Source organism: Petaurus breviceps, unplaced genomic scaffold, assembly GCF_028583685.1.
Source record: "Petaurus breviceps papuanus isolate PSGF00001 unplaced genomic scaffold, PetGlider_PUasm1.0 90683, whole genome shotgun sequence".
NCBI classification, from domain to species: domain Eukaryota; kingdom Metazoa; phylum Chordata; class Mammalia; order Diprotodontia; family Petauridae; genus Petaurus; species Petaurus breviceps.
The window spans coordinates 4858581-4877115 of NW_027187308.1; the positions used below are offsets into that span (position 1 = coordinate 4858581).

The following is an 18535-nucleotide window of genomic DNA, read 5'->3' on the forward strand; positions in this document are numbered from 1 at the left end:
TCTATGGCCTGTAACCAATTCATATTTTTCTTGGAAGCTATTGGTGCAGGAGTTCCGACTTCATTGTCTTCTTGCCATTCCATGCTTTGATCCTTTTTTGTCCCCAAAAAAGGAATCCAAAGTTGGATTGCTGTGCTTGCTTTGCTTCCTTTGCTTGATCATGTTGCCACTCAATTACTTAACTTTTGAGCTTTTTGCCACAGTAGAACTCTGCTTCCAGAGAGAAGGGCTTTGTCCCAAATCTCTGGGGATTTCTCAGCTGCTGGAACTATTAGTTGGGTGCCCTCTATGAAGCTTGCACAGTCTCTGGCACCTGATCACACACCCCAGGACCTCCACCCTAGACAGCAATCCAGATCCAAGCAGGTTAAAGCAAGAGCAATTACCCCTCAGAATGGTCACTTGGTCCCCCTACAATCTGCAGTCCAGGAGCTCTGGATCAGGCACACCTCAGCAGCTGCATGGCTACCATGCCTCAGCCTCTTCTCCCTCCAGGGGCAGAGGCCAGACCACACTCTCAGTCTCCTTGTTCCCAAAGTCTACACTGACATTTTAATTTGCCTTTGACATATTTGTGTTGATAATTCTGTAATCTAACACAGCTGCTGGTGATCCACTCTCCTGAAGTCCCTTCATCTGCAGCTGATTTGGGGCTGCCCTGAGGCTAAAACCATGGGCTCACACAGGGCTGGGTTCTATTCCCAGTGTACTGTGAAGGAGCCTTCCTGTCAGCCTGCCCAGGGTCTGCCTTCAGCAGATTTCTTCCTCTCTGTCACTGTGTAGGTTTTGTAGCTCTAACATTTATTTAGAGTCATATTTTATAGGTATTTGAGGTGATTATGGGGGGAGCTCTGGGAGTTTTCCTGCTTTTGTGCCTCCATCTTGGCTCTGACCCCTCCTTATTATTATTTTTTTTAACCAACAGAATTAGAATCACTTTATTCACAGCTGGGGTTTATCAGTCCTCATCATCAGGCAAAATAATCTTACTGGGGTGAAAATAGTTGGAATTCATAAAGGGAGGAACCTGGGCCTCCTTTAGTTTCACCTGTAGCTCTGCCTCCCTCTAGGCCCATTCCTTCATCTTGCAGTCCAGGAGATCAGTCAGCGTACCATTAGTGCAAAATTCACAGCACCCAAGATCACTATAAATATACATACAGAATGCTCAATTGTAAGTTATAACAGACTCTCCATATAGAAGACAGAAACAAAACATTTATTCAGACACCAGAAAACCAAACCCCAAACCAGAAGGCCGATTCCATCATAGCAGCAAAGAAGTAAATAAGCTACAACAACACAGAGAATCACACAATCCTGTAGCCTTCCCACAAACCAATATTTACTAAAAAATTTGATTTTCTGGGATGTGTCCTCTCCTCCTTCCAGTCTAGCTACCTCTGACTCCCAGTTTCCTGTGGGCTCTTCTCCACCCTTCAGCAAATTCCCCCCACCACAGGCTCCATGTGATTACATTCAGTCTAATAGGGGAAGAGTTTATTTTCAAGGCAGGGAAAGTCTTACAATTCCCTTAGGCTTATTAAGGTATAGGGAAGATCTTCAAATTCCCATTACCATTATAACCAGAAAGGTATAGACTAGAACAATGGCAACTGAAACTCCAAAGAAGAACACAACTCTCATGTTCCAATGGTCTATGACAGGGTCTTCATCAAAACCATGGGAGTATGGGTTCTTCTCATAAAGGTTGACATCTTCCTTTTCTGGGTCCTCTTGCCAGAGGACCTCTGGTGCCCAGGGCCATTATTCTACCACCACTTTAGCAACCATGGCTCTGATCATGATGAAACTCCAGCAAGGGGAAGCAACCAGCACCTTCCATGTCACCCAAAGCAACCTTGGAGAGCAAATTCCTAACAACCCCACTATTGCCACTGCGTTAGCCTTGTCTCTGAACTAGAATTTTGATGGGGTCATGTTTACTCTTTGTAATGACTATTTCCCTTTCTAAATGTTAAATAACTATCTCTTTAATTATCTATTCTAGAATTGTCCCTGGAATCAAAATCATACTCACTGGTCTGTAGATTGAAGACTTGTCTCATTTTTTCGAAAACTAGAAGACATTTACCTCACCTATTCCAATGATGTTTCAAATCACACACCTGCCAAGTTTGGATTTGTTTTTTTGTTTGCTTGTTTTTGTGTTTTTCCTCAGGTCTCAAGGTTCTCAAGGCTCATCTGGATCTAGTGAATGTAATTCATCCAGGTTAGCTAATTATTTCCTAATCTTTCATATCAACTTCTTTTCAATCATTTCTGTGCTGTCATTTCCAGTGTTGTCCTTTTCAGAGAAAGCAGAAATAAAGTTAACAATTGACTGACTCTGCCTTTTCTCTGTTATCAATTAACATGGCCTCATTGCAATTCACATGTATATTAGCCTTTTCTTCCCAACTGGATTATAAACTCTTTGAATAAGGTATCATTTCAGATTTCTTGCATCTGGTATGATACTGAGCCTACAGTTGGTAGTAAATAAATACTGTTGACTGAAAAAAAGGCTGGACTCATGGATACTGGATGTAGGGATGTGGAATCATGGAGCTAGAAGAGACTTTGAGGATTCATCCAGTTCAGTGCCCTGAAAGTGAAAATCTAAAGCATCTAGGAGAGAAAGTTGACAACTATCTCAAAGATAAAGTCACCCTCTCTAGCTTGTTCCAGTGTTTTCCCATAATTATAGATGTTCTTCCTCCTGGCCAGTAAAAATCTCTCCTGTTTTAGTGAAAAGACGTCTTTTCCTTGTTCAGTATTCTGTAACCTGGATAACAATTGGTATCTGTCCTCTGCCCCCATGGCATACTAAAAACAGCATTGAAATTATCCTTTAGAGTTCTCTATTTTTCCTTGTGCTTTAACCTTTACTTCTATAACTTCCTCAATCTCTATAATCATTTACACTTCTTTTTCCTGGGCTTCTTTTTTGGAAGTGACCAAAATCAATTCAATACTCTAAATAAGTGGCAAGGCAGGGATTAAAATGAAGGTTCCAGAATTTCAGTCTTGCTGGAAATACACAACCATGTGGCTTCCCTGCTGGGTTTTCAACAACTTGTGATATTTTATTTGGAATCTCTGTGGCTAAGTAAATATTTCTTCAGCAGTAATTCTTAGTTCTTCTTTAATGTGCTCCAAGCCTATAAAAATCCTCATTTGAGAGAGAGAGAGAGAGAGACAGACAGAGAGAGAGAGAGAGAGAGAGAGAGAGAGAGAGAGAGAGAGAGAGAGTTTTGTTCATGGAGAAGAAAAGAAGAGATAAAGAAAGAAAGAGAAGGGGGAGGGCAAGAGATTGTTTTTAAAATAGGAGGAGTTATTTTTATGTTAACTATATATCTTTTCAGGAAAGTTCTGTAAACCTGTTGCTCTGATACCACAAGACAGAATCCTCTGCAAATATTTGATTTTTCTGTCTCCTTTTAAATCTTAGCCAGCATTTCAAAGAATCAATATCATTCCATAATAATTCATAATCCTCTCTATGCTTACTTTTGTTGGCCTAGTCAGAAAAGCCAAATCTTGCTAAATGAAATTTTTTAGGAAGAATATTCCACAAAATAGCAGAGATCACAATTCATGGCTAGGCAGCAGCTTTAGTAAAAAAGAATGGCTTTTAGGGGAAGAAATGAAAATAACACCTGAGTCTAAGATAGGAGACTAGATCTGTTACCATGTTATCCTCCAATCATACCTACTAGATCTGGGGGTATCAGGATCTGATCATTCTAGAAAGTAATGTCACCTTTTCTCAGTGGTACAGAGGAACTAAGGAAGGTTCATAACCCTCTGCAACACTAGAGCAAAGAAGTTATGCATGTAAAAGATCACAAATATCAGGGGTTTACTATGTCTGACTTCGTGCTGTCTTGGGGAGGAAGGGGGGAAGGAGGGGAGAAAATTTAAAACTTATGGAAGTGAATGTTGAAAACTAAAAATTAATAAATTGGAAAAAAATCTAAGGAGCTTAAAGTACTAAATAATAAATTTAGAGTTGGAAGGGACCTCAGAGGCCATCCCTGTATTACTGTGCTAATAAGGAAACTGAGAAACTGAGGTTCAGGGAGCTTAAGTCACCTTTTCTCAGTGGCATATGGGTAGTGTTAGATTATTTTAACACAGGTCCCCTAACTCCAGAAGCAGTGTTTTTTTTTTGTTGTTGTTGTTGGTTGGTTGGTTTTCCCCACTACACCCTTCTGTCTTTTCTTGTTGTATAAATTACCACCAATATTGGGAGCTACAATCAAATCTGCCTGATTTTTATCTACATTATGGTACAGCAGGGGTTTCAACCCAGGGTCCATGAACGTGTCTTTGCTTAATATTTTGATAACTGTGTTTCAATAGAATTGGCTTCCTTTGTAATCCTATGTGTTTTATTTTATACTTTCAAATCTTATTGTTACGTGTTTCTAAGATACACCAGATTGCTAAAGGGATCCATGACACAAAAAAGATTAAGAATTTCTGTAGTAGGGCATATTTTTCTTATTATTCTTAAGGAGTGTGAGAAAAGAGATGTCTTTGACAACTAATTTCAGCTTATTATTAGGCTAGTAGTTATTTAGAGCTACAAGTTTTAGGTCTTCCCTTATTAGAATGCAAGCTCAAAGAAAGCAGGGATTGTCTTTCATTTTTATTGTTCTTGTATTCCTAGGACTTGTAAAACCAAGGAGGAGCAGCTTTCCAGAGGACCGCATCTGTGAATAGCTTTCAAGGTTCTGATTACACAGTATAGTGAACTCTCTATTTACTCAGCAATAAGCTAAGACAAAACATTCACAGAAAATCAAAATATAGCATTCACCATGTTATGGCATAACAACCTATCACGAAAATGGCCATGTAGTTTTCACCAAAGTGGCCACATAGTTTTAAATAAAGTTAACATTCATTTAATAACATAATCATTTAGTAAGTCCTTAATTCAATCATCCTTAAGGAGGCAAGCCTCCTTAATTGACACAAAGTACAAAGGTCAAAGTCTTCCAACCCTAGGTCACATTGTCAATCTCTTCAATCAAAAAGTCTTTTTTCTTCTTGATTGGAGATTAGTTTCCAATCATCCTTAATTAGTAAGTCCTTAACTCAAATTAAGGTCTCTCCTCCAAGTCTCAGTTTGTCTGAGGTCACTCCTATTCAATGATTAAGGCCTAAGTAAGATTTGAGACAAAAGATGGCCCAATTTACTCTCCCAAAGATATCAGTCTGAGAGGGGAAGACCATCAGTTTCTCACTAGGAAAGAAAACAACTGCTATTTACACTCATTCTAAACCATCAAAACCAATGAGCCACAGGGACTTAGGCTTAGTCCTTTTTTGGCCATTCAATGAAAGTCAGAATGATTTGGGTTTAAAGGTCTTGCCAAATAACTCCATTTAAAAGACAATGGACTTTTTAAAGACCTGTTTTTCAGAGTTATATTTCAAGAAATTAAATGAAAACTGTTCAGGACTATACGGATGGTAGAAGGGTGGTTGAGATTACTGAGGTGTTTGAGCAAGAAACAAAGTTCTCAACTTCTACCAGCAATACCTGCTGATAGAAAAACCACATTTTAGGGGGGAAAAGCATAAGAAAAATATCTATAATATTTAAAGAGAAGGGAAAATTTTAGGATATTGGTGAATGAATGAATGAGTGAGTGAGTGAGCAAATGAAAAAAATATGTGCAAACAATGGTGGTAACAGGACCAAAAATACAACATTGTTGATTATTACAGATACTGAGGATTTGAAATTTAGAGACTAGAATGCGTAAGTATATGTTTGTGTCATGCCTTCTCTATTGAGTTTTTTTTTGGAGGACAATTGGGGTTAAGTGACTTGCTCAAGGTCACACGGCTAGTTTTTTTGTGTTAAGTGTCTGAGGCCGGATTTGAACTCAGGTACTCCTGACTCCAGAGCCGGTGCTCTATTCACTGCACCACCTAGCTGCCTATGCCTTCTCTATTGAGAAAAAAAACGGTGGAAGTTGAGCTTTGGTCTTGATAATGACCATGAAATTTTATTTAATTTGGCAAACACTTATTAAATAGTTATTGTATACAAACATTCCCTTGTGATCTCTTACAGTTTGTAGAAGACTTTACAATTTAAAAAACACTTTCCCATACTTTATCTCATTTGACCTAATTAGGATTCATAAATTCATTTTATATAGAGGTTAGATAACTCATCCAAGATCACACAGCTAGCTAGTAGACAAAGCTAATTCAAACCCAGTACTCTGTTGACATGATAAACAATGCATTGGCATCCCAAACTTTGACTGGTAAACCAGAGCTTTTTCTCTATTAAACCATGACACCATATCAAGGATTGGGGGAAAACAAAAATAAATGAAGCACAATTTCTACCTCCAAGAAGTCTGTACTCTAGATACAATTAAGCCACAGTGTAAGGATACAGGTATATGTCCTTACTAGAAGAGGCAACAGTTATCTCTGGGTTCTATCAACCCATGCAAAGGAAGAATGAGATGTGTTAGTTTGGCCCAGAAGTCACAATCAGGAACAACAGGTAGAAGTCACACTATTATTTAGCTAACTAAGGCATTCAGTCACACGGAAGACACATTACCCCTTTAGGTCACATTTTGTTGGCGCTAAATACATAGACAATATGTAAGCATCCCAGGAGACTCTCATGAGTACAAACCATATCTGTGATTTGATATAGGAACTGGAATGTGATTGGAAGCATGAGAGACAGTGTGGGAGAGTGAATAAAATGTTCTGAATTTGCAAAAAGGACCTGAATTTGAAATTCATCTCTGTGACTCATGAGCCTTTGTAAGACATTTCATTTTTTGGACCTCAGGTACTTTATCTAGAACATGAGGAGTTTGAACTAAATGTTCTTTAAGATCTTTTTCAAAACCTATGATCCTTTGGTCTTTAATACAGAAAAATCATATTCAGTGGGTGTATCAGCAATACAATATTCACAATGCCTATGGAAATTGTAAATATGCTGATGTGGTTATCCATCATAAAATATATCAGGCTTTCTATATGGGCAATAAAGCTGGAACATTTATTAAAATGCCAAAAGACTGAGTCCCAAAACCAGAAAGTCAAAGCCATCAGAGTAGTTATGAAATTGGCACAGGTAGATAAAGTAGAAAGCACCCACATTCTCAAGCCTTTAAAACAGAACAGGCTACCTCAGGCAAAGGTCCTCCTCTCCCCACTCACAGCAACCACCCAGCATCCAGGAAGCGTGCTCCCAGCAGCTCCGGCCCCTGGCAGTCCTCCACAGGAGTCCTTAGCAGAAATTCTGGCTGACTCAAAAAGGGGTTCGCACGCTGCCGCTGCCTCTGCTTCTGCTGCCACCGTGGCCGCCACTGCTAGCCACCGCAGGAACTCTAGCTTGGCTTCTGCTTCCTCTTGCTCCTCCCCTTCCTGCTACATCAGCAAGTCCAATGGGGCATGGAAGATATTTAAATACCATAACCCTTACAGTGGGTTCCTCACACTTGTTAATATTTGAAACAGATGAAGAGAACCAACATAATAATAATTCCATAAATTAACTATATAATGCAAAGCCAGACACATTGAAACAGCTAATTGCTTTCTTTCTTTTTTTTGCCTTTTGGAGGGCAAGTGGGGTTAAATAACTTGCCCAAGGTTACATGGCTAGTTTTTTTGGGGGGTATTAAGTGTCTGAGGCCAGAACCGAACTCAGGTCCTCCTGACTCCAGGTCTGGTGCTTTACTTACTGTGCCACCTAGCCTCCCCAAAACAACTGATTTCTTCATCCTTGGTCTATTTTATGTTGTTAGTGATGATAATGACAACAACAACGATGATGATGATGATGGTGATGATGACAGTAATGATGATGATGATGGCAATGTGAGAAAATAATAATAACAAAAACAACTCATGTTTATATGGATGTTTGACATTTGCCAAATGCTCTCCTTGTAACAACCTTGTAAGGTATTATTTCCATTTTATAGGGGAGGAAACTGAGGTGCTGAAAATTGCTGAAAGATTCTGATTCATTCATAGTCACATAGCTTTTAAATATCTTAGAAATGATTCTGACTCAGGTCTCCTGACACTTTGGAAGATGAGATAACATGCATGTTTACTCCTTGAACATACAAATTTTTATCCTTTTGTGAGTGGAGGCTCATAAAATTGCATTCTCTATTTAATCACAGCTTAGAACCTCAATTGAAGAACCAGCTATGTTTCTAAAATCTCATCTCTTTCTTCTAACTAAATGGCAATAAGCAAATACATTCTCGTCTCCCTTCCCCACAGTTTCTGCAATCAATGTCCCTGGAAATGGTGCTAATTTTTTTTCTTAATAATGTTCATGCATTAATGGCATGGGCTGTTGTTCAGCATGTTCATGGGTGGCAACATTGACCTTGCCCATACCATTTTAGAGGTTCCTAAGGAACACAGGCCATGGCTATTTAGGTGAGTATCTAATACAAGTCCTTTGACAATATTTTGCCCAGTACCACTGATAGTGAATGCATAAAGATACTACAAAACAATGACTGGGAAATAAACTGATGGTCTATGTATGATATGGTAGAATGCCAGATGATTACTTGTTTCAAAATGGGACTACAGCACAATTTTTAAAACTCTCATTATTGAATACATAAAGATTCATAGTAGCATATGCATTTATTCATTCATTACAATAATGTCACATGGATTATGCAACATTTTCCTCCCCACTTTTACTACTGCATAAAGCAAGTCTCAATGCCTCACCCCTTTCTCACTATCCTGACTTTTATGGAACATTAGGGATCTATCCCACTGTGTTCAAAAGGGTGCCTGAAGGACATTTTTCAAAAGCAATTGGCTGCCTACTAGCAAGTACAGTAGCATATTCTAACCAACTTGCTAATGACCAAGAGCATAGGGTTGCCACATCAGCACCACTGAGGTATTCCGTTGCCAGATCAGCTCATTAGTTTCCCTTAATCTTTGACTTCGCTACCCAGTAAAGTAGTGATGCATAGAGTTCATTTTCCCTGTCTTAGGGATTTTTTATCTGAAAGGCAATGAAACTGTTGTCAGGATAACCTGAATCTTTTGTTGATACCCTAAACATCACCTAAACCCTCAGACCTGCTAATTAGGTATCCTCCCAAGCAGAACTCCAGACCTTTCAGACTTCTCCTTTATTAATTTCAATTCATTTCCTTTCTGTGTTATTTTCTGACCCCTATCAAGGAGGGTTACTGAAGTATTCTCAAAACAGTGGGAAGAGAGACGTATTTGTTAGGAACTGGCATTCTACCTCTGTATCAAATTAGCGATTTTTAAAAATTCCATTTGCAAGTAGAAAATCTTGTTGCTGAGATACTTGCAAGGGGCTATGTTTCTCCATGCACATTTAAATTGAAAAATCATAGGTGAAAAAAAGATTTGTGTTTTTCCATTTCTAAAATACAGGCTTCAGTATCTTTACTCCTAGGAAAAAATCAACATGGGTCAAATGAAATTCAAGGTCTTTTATGTAGCACATAGGATCAGGGAAGAAGGAGAATGTATGAAAGACAAGTTTTGTACACTACAGACGTTTGTTCCATATCTCTAAAATTTACTGACTGTACCCATGGAAATTAACTTGATTTCTCTGAGCCTTAGGTAACTCTCTAAGACTACAAGTTAAAGACACATATTATATCCCAAGCCCCAAAGAAAACAGAGGAATAATCATAAATTCATTACTTATGAGAAGCAACATGTCATAGTAAATAAAACCTTATATTCAGGAAGACTTGGGTACAAATTCTGCCTCTGACACATACTAACTATAAAACCATGGACAAGTCATTTAATCTCCCAGTGCTCCCAGAAAATTCAATAAGACTCTGGTGGTTGTTGATCTGCACGGGTAAGAGTGTCTATATAAGGAGTTTCCTATAACATTGAAATTACATACTCAATACTCAATTCCTATTCCTCCCCTTCCACCAAAAAAAAAAAAACCTTTTGGATGAGACTATCTTGTTTAAACTTAATCCATAATTAACTAAATCCATGGTGCTTTCTTTCCCCCTAGGTTTTGTATGTGTTTACTTCTTTAAATATTTCCACTAGGAAAAAGTATTTTCATTGTTCCAAGTTATATCTACCCAAAAGGAACTGACACCAATGAATTGCTGAGTGAATTTGATCAATGAGGTCAGTCAGAACCAAGTCACAGAAAGCTTTTTTACACCAAAAACTTTTCAGTGTTATTGCTAATCATGACAATGTTTCACTTTAACTCTGTAAGGATCTGCTATCTCAAAACAAAATGACAAGAGCTGGATTGGAACTTGACTCTGTCGAGCCAGTGATGTCAGTTTGCTGATGTCTCATTTTTCCATTGATGCCATTGATGGAGCTCTATTTCCCCTGAAGAAACTTATGGCAAACATTAAGATGACTGGATTGAATGGTCGCATTAGTCCATTGCCTGTTCAGCTTCACAAAAACAGGACCTAAAGCAAGATTTCTTAATCCGGGATCCATAGCCCTCTAAGAGGTGTATGAACTGGAGTGGGGGGAGAATTATTTCTCTATTGTCACTTATGTTTAACTGAAACTTATCATTTCCTTCTATTAAGATTTATAAAAAAAAGGCCATTGTTCTGAGGAATCCATAGGCTTCACCAGACTATGAGAAAAGGTAAGCACCCTGATCTGCTCAGATTATCTAAAGGTGAGGCAAATATATAGTTCATTTCAAAGAGGTGATACAAAAAATATTTTTCACAAGAATTATCTTAACAGATTGCCTTCTCTACTCAAATTCACCATGTAATTGCCCAATTTTGCTTTTCCCTCAGTCTATAGAGAACCCAGATTTAGGCTTAGCATGTAAAGAAATAATGACCTCTCTTTTCTGTGAAAAGATTTTATGATCTTGAGAAAATTTATGAATACCAAGTATTTGGTCCTTCAAATCGAGCTGCCTATTATTTGTCCATTTCCTTCAGTGTGGCATTTTCCTATTCCTGAATAGTCCTGCTGCTGTAGGCCATTCAATAAAAATATTATTTCCTTCCTATAAATGTCTGCTCTGATTTACTTTTATATTGTTTCTTTAACCTCGATTTAGTTTTATCCTATGGCCATGTTTTGAGCTGAAAAGGGTAACTTTACTTGGCATTATACCTGTAAGAATTATTGATGTGAAGATGTCATAGTCTTAAATGCAAGTGCTGCAATGATTTCTAAAAAAGGAAAAGAAAAAAGATAAGGAAAAAAAGGAGAGAGAAATTCTGGTAAAGAAGCAGTTTTTTTAATAATAGATCCTTAATGGATACTATCCTCTAAATATTGTAGTGGCCTGTAACAACCTGGAAAAATGCTCTGTGTAGACATAGCTGTGGAGGAGAGTCTTTAGAAGAAAAATAATATTGAAATATTATGACATCCTGCATGGAACAGTTTGGTGACCACAACGTGTAAGGTTATTTTAATTTCCACCTGAAGGGCACTATTTAAAAAAAAAAACAACAAAACAGATAGCATAACATCTTGTTAGGGGAGAAAAAAAAAACCACAAGCATCAAAGGTTTTAATTCAGTAAATAGCCACTTACATATAAGAGGTGGCTAGGATATGACTCTTCTATGTCAAAAGGGGGTGAAGAAGAGGGTGGAAAACTGGCCCATCCCAGCCATCAACTTCCCTGGGGTTTTTGAACATGAAAGAAGGATGCCTAAGGCTACATAAGAATCCACCCATCTCCTGTCACCCTCAACTAAGTTCACAGTAGAAATCTCAGGACGTATTTATATAAATCTGTTATTTCTCTTCCCCCTACTTCTTCTAAGAGAGAGATAGGGAGATACAGGCAGAGATAGAAAAAGAGACAGAAACCAAGGTGATAGTGAAGATGTAGAGAGTGAGGAAAGAATCTGACTACAAGGAAATTATAAACTTTGATATCTATGGTCTGTAGCAAATGTAATTTAATTTATTTTTTAAAAAAAAGTAATAACAGGGCAGCCTGCCCACCAGCCAGCCACAGGGTTGGCATCTGAACAAAGGGAACAATAATGAGCCCAGACTGTTCCAAATCTCATCACTTGTACTTGCTGTAAATATAATGCTATTCATTTAGTATTTTGCATGGTGTGATGCAATCTATTTCTTACACTGTTATCTGGTGATGGGACACTACTACTGAAATCTTACAGCTTCTAAAGAAGTGAAAAAAGATTTGCAGAATGCTGTTTGCAGGTATCTTCCAAGTCACTGGTTTGTTTTTAATGTAATATCACTTTCTCCCTAACAAACACCCACACGTTTCCTCTACCAGATGCCCTCATTTCCTTTCTCCTCTGTTTACACTCGGAATATCTGCCCATTGAGATCTCTCCACGGGGATTACCTTATGCAATACAGAGCTGGAGATATATAACAAACATAAAGCAAAGTAGAAAGTTTCTGCTTTCCAGAAAACTAGGGCTCTGGAAGCTAGAAACCTCAGGCTATGCTTGCTCTTTCCTTCAGAGATTTCCAATCATGGCAATACAGATAGATAGAGCAACTTCATGATAGAGTTGACTGGAAAGAAAAAGAGATGCTTATCTCAGATTGAAAGAAATGATGATGGACGTTGTATTCCTGCAAAATAAGAAATGGAATAATATATATATATATATATGTATATATTTGTATTAGCCTCTAAGATCATGCTCCCTTTGCTTGACTGTGGGAGCAACAAAGCAAATGCTACCCACCAATCTCAGTAATTGAAGGAGAGGCAGAGAGGATAGAGGTAGAGTACTGTCTTGGGGTCAAAAAGACCTGAGTTCATATTATGCCTCTGACACTAGCTATATGGTCATTTAACCTCTCTAGGACTTAATCATTTAAAAAAAAATTGTCTGCTAAGTTGTAAGACAAACTGTAACCCACATTGGTGGAGAGAATTTTCACCAACTCACAGACATGTGATGTATTGGTGAAATAGTATCGTATGCCCACTGCAGCAGCAAGCACCCTAGCATCCCCAGGATTGGCTGTCACAGGTTCTTAGATCTGCTTTTCTAAAGGAAAGCAACTCAAAATGGGTTAACAATCTTGCTTTAATCAAACATAAGTCATTTGCCTAGTTCAGGGGAAAAAGGTCAGCACCCCAAACTTCAGAGAATACAAACAAGTTACAAGCAGACAACAAATACAGAGAAACATCAGCAGGCAGGCTTCCAACTGTCTGACCATTGCATCCATACCTACTCAGTTACCAGAGAGGGAAGCATCAACATCTGGGTTTTTCAAACCTGGGGGGGGGGGGGGGGGAGGCTTAACAGCTACCCAGAGTCTCATCTGGCCAAATCACACAACTCTTCTCAAAGTGAACCCCAAAGCAAAACCTCACATCAGGGTAGAAATAGCCTTCTCCTGGATCAGAGAATGTCACAACCCTCTTATCCCACTGCCCAATCACACAGCACCAAGGTGTGGGCATGCCTGAAAACCAAGCCTCCTGCCACAGGCTCCAGGTGACCACATTCAGCCTATTAGGGAGAAGACTATATTTTTGAAATCAAGGAAGGTTCTCAGAGTCACTTAAGCCTATCAAAGGGCCTAGGGGCAGGGAAGATCTTAAATTCCCATAACAAGCACTTTATATTCAGTCATCTAATTTGTGTTCTTAAGAAGACCAGTAAGGTAGATAATAAAAGTTTTCATTTATATAGTGGTTTACATAAGTTATCTCATTTGCCCCTCACAACAACCTCATGAGGTAAATTACTTACATGTATTCTTACTAACAGTTTGTATTTTGCAGATGAGGAAACTGAGGCTTAGAGAGGTTAGATCACTTGCTAGTAAATATCAGAAACAGAATTTGAACTCAGGGCTCTCTGTCTAAACATCTCTCTTACTTTGATATCATGCCATCCAGTCCACAAGCATCATTGTCCCCATTGTTCAGGTGAAGACCCTAAAAATTAGAAAGGTAACTTAATCCAGTAATTTATTCCAAGCCAGGGCTTTAACTCAGATATTCTGATTCCAAAACAGAATGTTCTTATGTACAATATATCCATGAATGAAAACACTGAAATTTCTTGACCATTGGGATCACTCAAGTTCAGACTACAAGAAGAACTAATTACTGAGTTTGCTATGCCATCATATTTTTGATAAAGTTAAAAGATAAATATATAAGTTATAGTTTATAAGAAAAAACTTCCAGATTTAAAACAATGTCATTGTCCATATTTCAGGCAATTTATCAACCTTTCAAAACCACTCTGTCACCAAGACTTTCATTTGTTTGCTTCTGTTTGCTCATATGAAAACATATCCTCCTTAAAATCCCAACTCAGATCACTGGAATAGTAAGGTTTTATGTATACCACTTAATCTGCATCTTAATTAGACCATTAAACTCTATCTCACTGCATACAAAAATTAGCTTGGCTTTCTCCATTTCCATTTCATGAGGAAGTTGTCTTTTTTTTTAATGTGAAATAAAAATCCTTTAAAGTAAATGGCTAGTAAAAGAAGAAGTGAAAAATCTGGTATTTATAGATTAGTTTTTCAGATTCATCTTTTTTTTTTCTTTTGGATCTAGGAAATTGGTTACTCAAAGATTTAGTCATTCCCAGATGGAGTACTACAGAAGTATCTGTGACATGTGTACAAAGAATACTTATAGAAATAACAGGGATTTTCCCAGTACCCTTTGGAGATATGGGGTAACTGTGTTAATCTCTCCACTTCAGAGATACCACTGATGGGGGATAGAAGGAAGGTTGTTTTCAAAGTTGAGATTCTAGAACTTTTCAAATTAGAACTTTGGTTACTAATCCTGGTTCTACTATTGACTACCTGTGTGACCCTGGACAAGTCACTTAACTTTTCCTCAGTTTCTTCAACTGTTTAATGCATTGAATCCCAGAGAATTTTGCATTGGAATTTATTCAAGAAGGAAAGTGAGTATTCTGAGAAGCATCAACAAGGAGTGAATAAATTTCAGGCAAGAAATAGTAATTCCTCTAGTTTGGCTGTAATAGAGAATGTGTATTCAGGGGACTACATAACTAGTTTGAGAAATCTGAGAGGGAATAAAACTATAAATGTAGTTCATAGATGTCGAGCTATAAAGTACCTTAAAGGTCATCTTGTTCTATACTCTCCCCCTTCCCCATTAAACAGGTGAAGAAATTGAGGGTTAAGCCCAGTCTCCCACATTTGATGGGAGAGGGAACCCTAGTGCCCTAAGTCTATGGGTCTTGTTACACTAGCATATGTGTTTGAATATTTTGGTTCAATGGAAATAAGTTGGAAACACAGAAAGAGCTTGCCAAATAGTAGACATATTCATCTGACACTATATATTAATATCATTCAAACTGTTTATAAAACAGTTTTACAGGTAGCTCTTTCTAAGAAAATGAAAAAAGCTTAGTTAAGCTATAGGGAAATAAAACTTCTTTGGAAGAATGCTCAGACAATTGCTTTTAAAACTCTGCTGTTTGTTATTGTGGCTATTGTTCTTTTAGGGGAAGATGAATCATTTCAATCTGTACTCTGCCTTTGTCCTCACCTTAAACCTTATTTTAATTCTCATACAATCTTTATAAGAAAGTTAACCAGGGATGAATTCATTCATTCTTAGAAAAGCCACTCATGTCAAGAAATTTTAATCTCACAGAAGAATAAAGTTGGGTATCTGTAAATGACAAAGTATGTGAGTCACTTAAACAAGGTGTTGGTAAAAGCAGTCTGCCCCACCTTGTTCAGAATGAAATTGAGGCAGTTTATATGTCTAAAGTGATATGTCAGGAACTGCAAAAAACTGAGATGATCAATCATTTCTATAATTTAAAACAGACAAAAGACCCAAACATACTTTGTCCATAACTATATTTTCCAAATCAAAATCTTCTTTGATTATGAATTATTCAAATATTTGTTTAAGTTATCCACTCTGCTTTACACATGTAATCCATGACTAGATGGGAGAGTTGGTTTCAGTGGTTTTATGATTTGAATATATTATAATCTACTAAATGTGGTCAGTGTTAGCATTCTTGTTTATATGCCCTGAAACTGATAGATATTGATTTAAAATTATATTTTAGAAAATATATTTTGATTTCCCTCCTTCATAGTATATAGGTAAAATTCACATAGTAATGTGAAATTAATTTCCTTTTTAAATTACTGTACAGTGAGGCTTCCATATGGAGAGCCCAGCTGATTTCTATAAACTTCGGTGTGCCTCATTTTATGCAATCAACATTATCTTGAAGGGGTGTGTATAAATTGCTGGTAATGTTTAGGGTACATTTGGAAATTTTTTTTGGTTGAATGGTTAGTTTTGTTTTGCAAATTGAATCATACTTTAAATATGCTAGTGCCTAAACATACAGCATATGACCCATAGGCCAAATCCCAGCAGAGGTTTTTTGCAACATTTTTGTTTACCTAATTAGCTCTCATACATGAATCAATAGATCTACAGGGCCTAACCACCTGTTCTTTCCTTCCATTATGTAACTGAATCCTTCCAGGTGCCATGTTAACAGACTTAGATGAATTAAAAACTGTAACTGAAGCTGAATATAATTAATTATATAATCAAATTCATCAGACCTGTATAACAATGGATTTTTGATCAGGTTGGCCACTGTTAAAAACTTGGATGCCCCCTCCAGTAGAAGATTTGCGTCACACCTGATTCCTCTTTTAAAATAAAAATGATTATAACCTGTGGTGCAGTGTGCCTTCCCTTCCTTTCCCCAAAATATTCTGGGCTCATATGAATTGAATTCATCTTGGACTGAGCCCAACATGGTGGAAGGGGGCAGCAAATGGGGGAAACGTGGGGAGGGGAGGGAGGTACCAATCTCTCTTCAGCTTTATGTCCCTACCAAGAGTTGATCCAAAGAATAATTCCTAATATACTCATGATTTAACTCATTTCTAGATTTGTCCAAAAGTTGTTTCCAGGGTTCCCCAGCTGACGTACCAGCAATCAAGGTGAAAGTGTAAATTAAGTAGGAGACAATCTTCATTCATCCCATGGAACCCCATTCCAAAAGATGAAAAGCACTGACAAAAATCTATAAACAGACAAGGAGAACATATAAAGCTTTTACTGATTCTGTCCCCGTCCCATTCCTAAAGGAAGAAAAATGAACTTGGAGTCAATATCTTGGCAACTGACATTTTGATGAGACCCTCTTTCCCAGATAGTCCTATACACCACCCTTTCATCCTCCATCCCCAACCAAGACTAATTGTAAAACTATAAGCAATAGTACCTTTATTTTCTAGGCAACTCCTTGGCTTGTATTGTATGTTCCCCAAGGAACATAACAATCAGAGACTCCAATTCATTCCCTGCATGGTCTTATCTCTGAACTCTTGAGCTTGGGAATGCTCAGATTTTTGATTACCCACAAGGCAACTCCCAACTGTGCCACTGCCAAAGAAATCTCCCTTCAATAGTTAGAAGGCTAGAGTATAGAGCCATTCAAACTGCCCCCTTCCTGCAACACAAGAGTTTTTTAGAACTTTCATGGAATACCTATTCAGGCTGAATGGGCACAGACATTGGCCTCAGCCATATGCTTCTTTAATTTTTTTTATTGATGTTCTCTGTATTTTGCGTCATCATAATTATTGTTAGTATTTTTGCCACCCTCCCTGCCCTCAGTCATCTCATATTTTGACATCAAAAAAGGGGAAAAAATGTTAGCTCAATTGATCAGTATATTTAAAAAATCTTAAAATATGCCCATCAATGTAATACCCATGTAACACTCATCAATGGAGTCTATTTCAAGTGTCCTTTTTTTCATTTGAGTCATGCTTGATCTTTATAACTTTTTACATTTACTTTTGATTTGTGTCAGTATGGTTGTTATTTTCATTGTTGCAATTATTCTGTATATTGTATTTTTGGCTCTACTTACTTCACTCTTCTTCAGTTCATGAAGATCTTTCCATTCTTTTATGTATTCATTACATGCATCATTTCTGATTGCACAGTAATATTCCATTTTGTTCATGTATCATATTTATTTTTATCCACTTCCAAATTGATGGGCATCTACTTTGTTTCTAATTCTTTACTATCATAAAAATGCTACTATGAATATTTTGGTGTTTATGAGGCCTTTGTTCTTATTGATGACTTCCTTGGAGTCAAGTAATGGAGTCTGTGGTTCAAAGGGTACTTACATTTTAGTAACTTTGCATAATTCCAAATGGTTTTCCAAATTGGTTGTATGATTTAATAGCTCCACCAACAATGTATTAGTGGGCCTGCATTCCACAACCCTTCCACATCCATTTTCTCATCTTTGTCAATTTTTAGGGTATGAGATGAGGCCATTTTCTCTAGGGACTTGAGTGTGACCCACCCAGGAGGTAGCTTGTACCATCCTTTTGTTTCTTTGTTTGTTTGTTTTTTTTTTTGGGGGGGGGGGGTATTATATACCAAGCACTTTAAGTGGAGTTCACTCTTCCTAAAAACAAATCAGATATTTAGAGGGGATTA

At 37.6% G+C, this 18535-nt stretch overlaps 1 long non-coding RNA gene and 1 pseudogene across 1 annotated transcript in view; both read right to left on the minus strand.

Annotated features, from left to right (window-relative positions):
• LOC138144000 (uncharacterized) overlaps positions 1-18535 on the minus strand; it is an 82459-nt gene that overhangs the window by 19893 nt on the left and 44031 nt on the right. The gene's annotated exons all lie outside the window — the stretch shown is intronic.
• Positions 959-2069, minus strand: LOC138144050 (NADH dehydrogenase [ubiquinone] 1 beta subcomplex subunit 11, mitochondrial pseudogene; annotated as a pseudogene).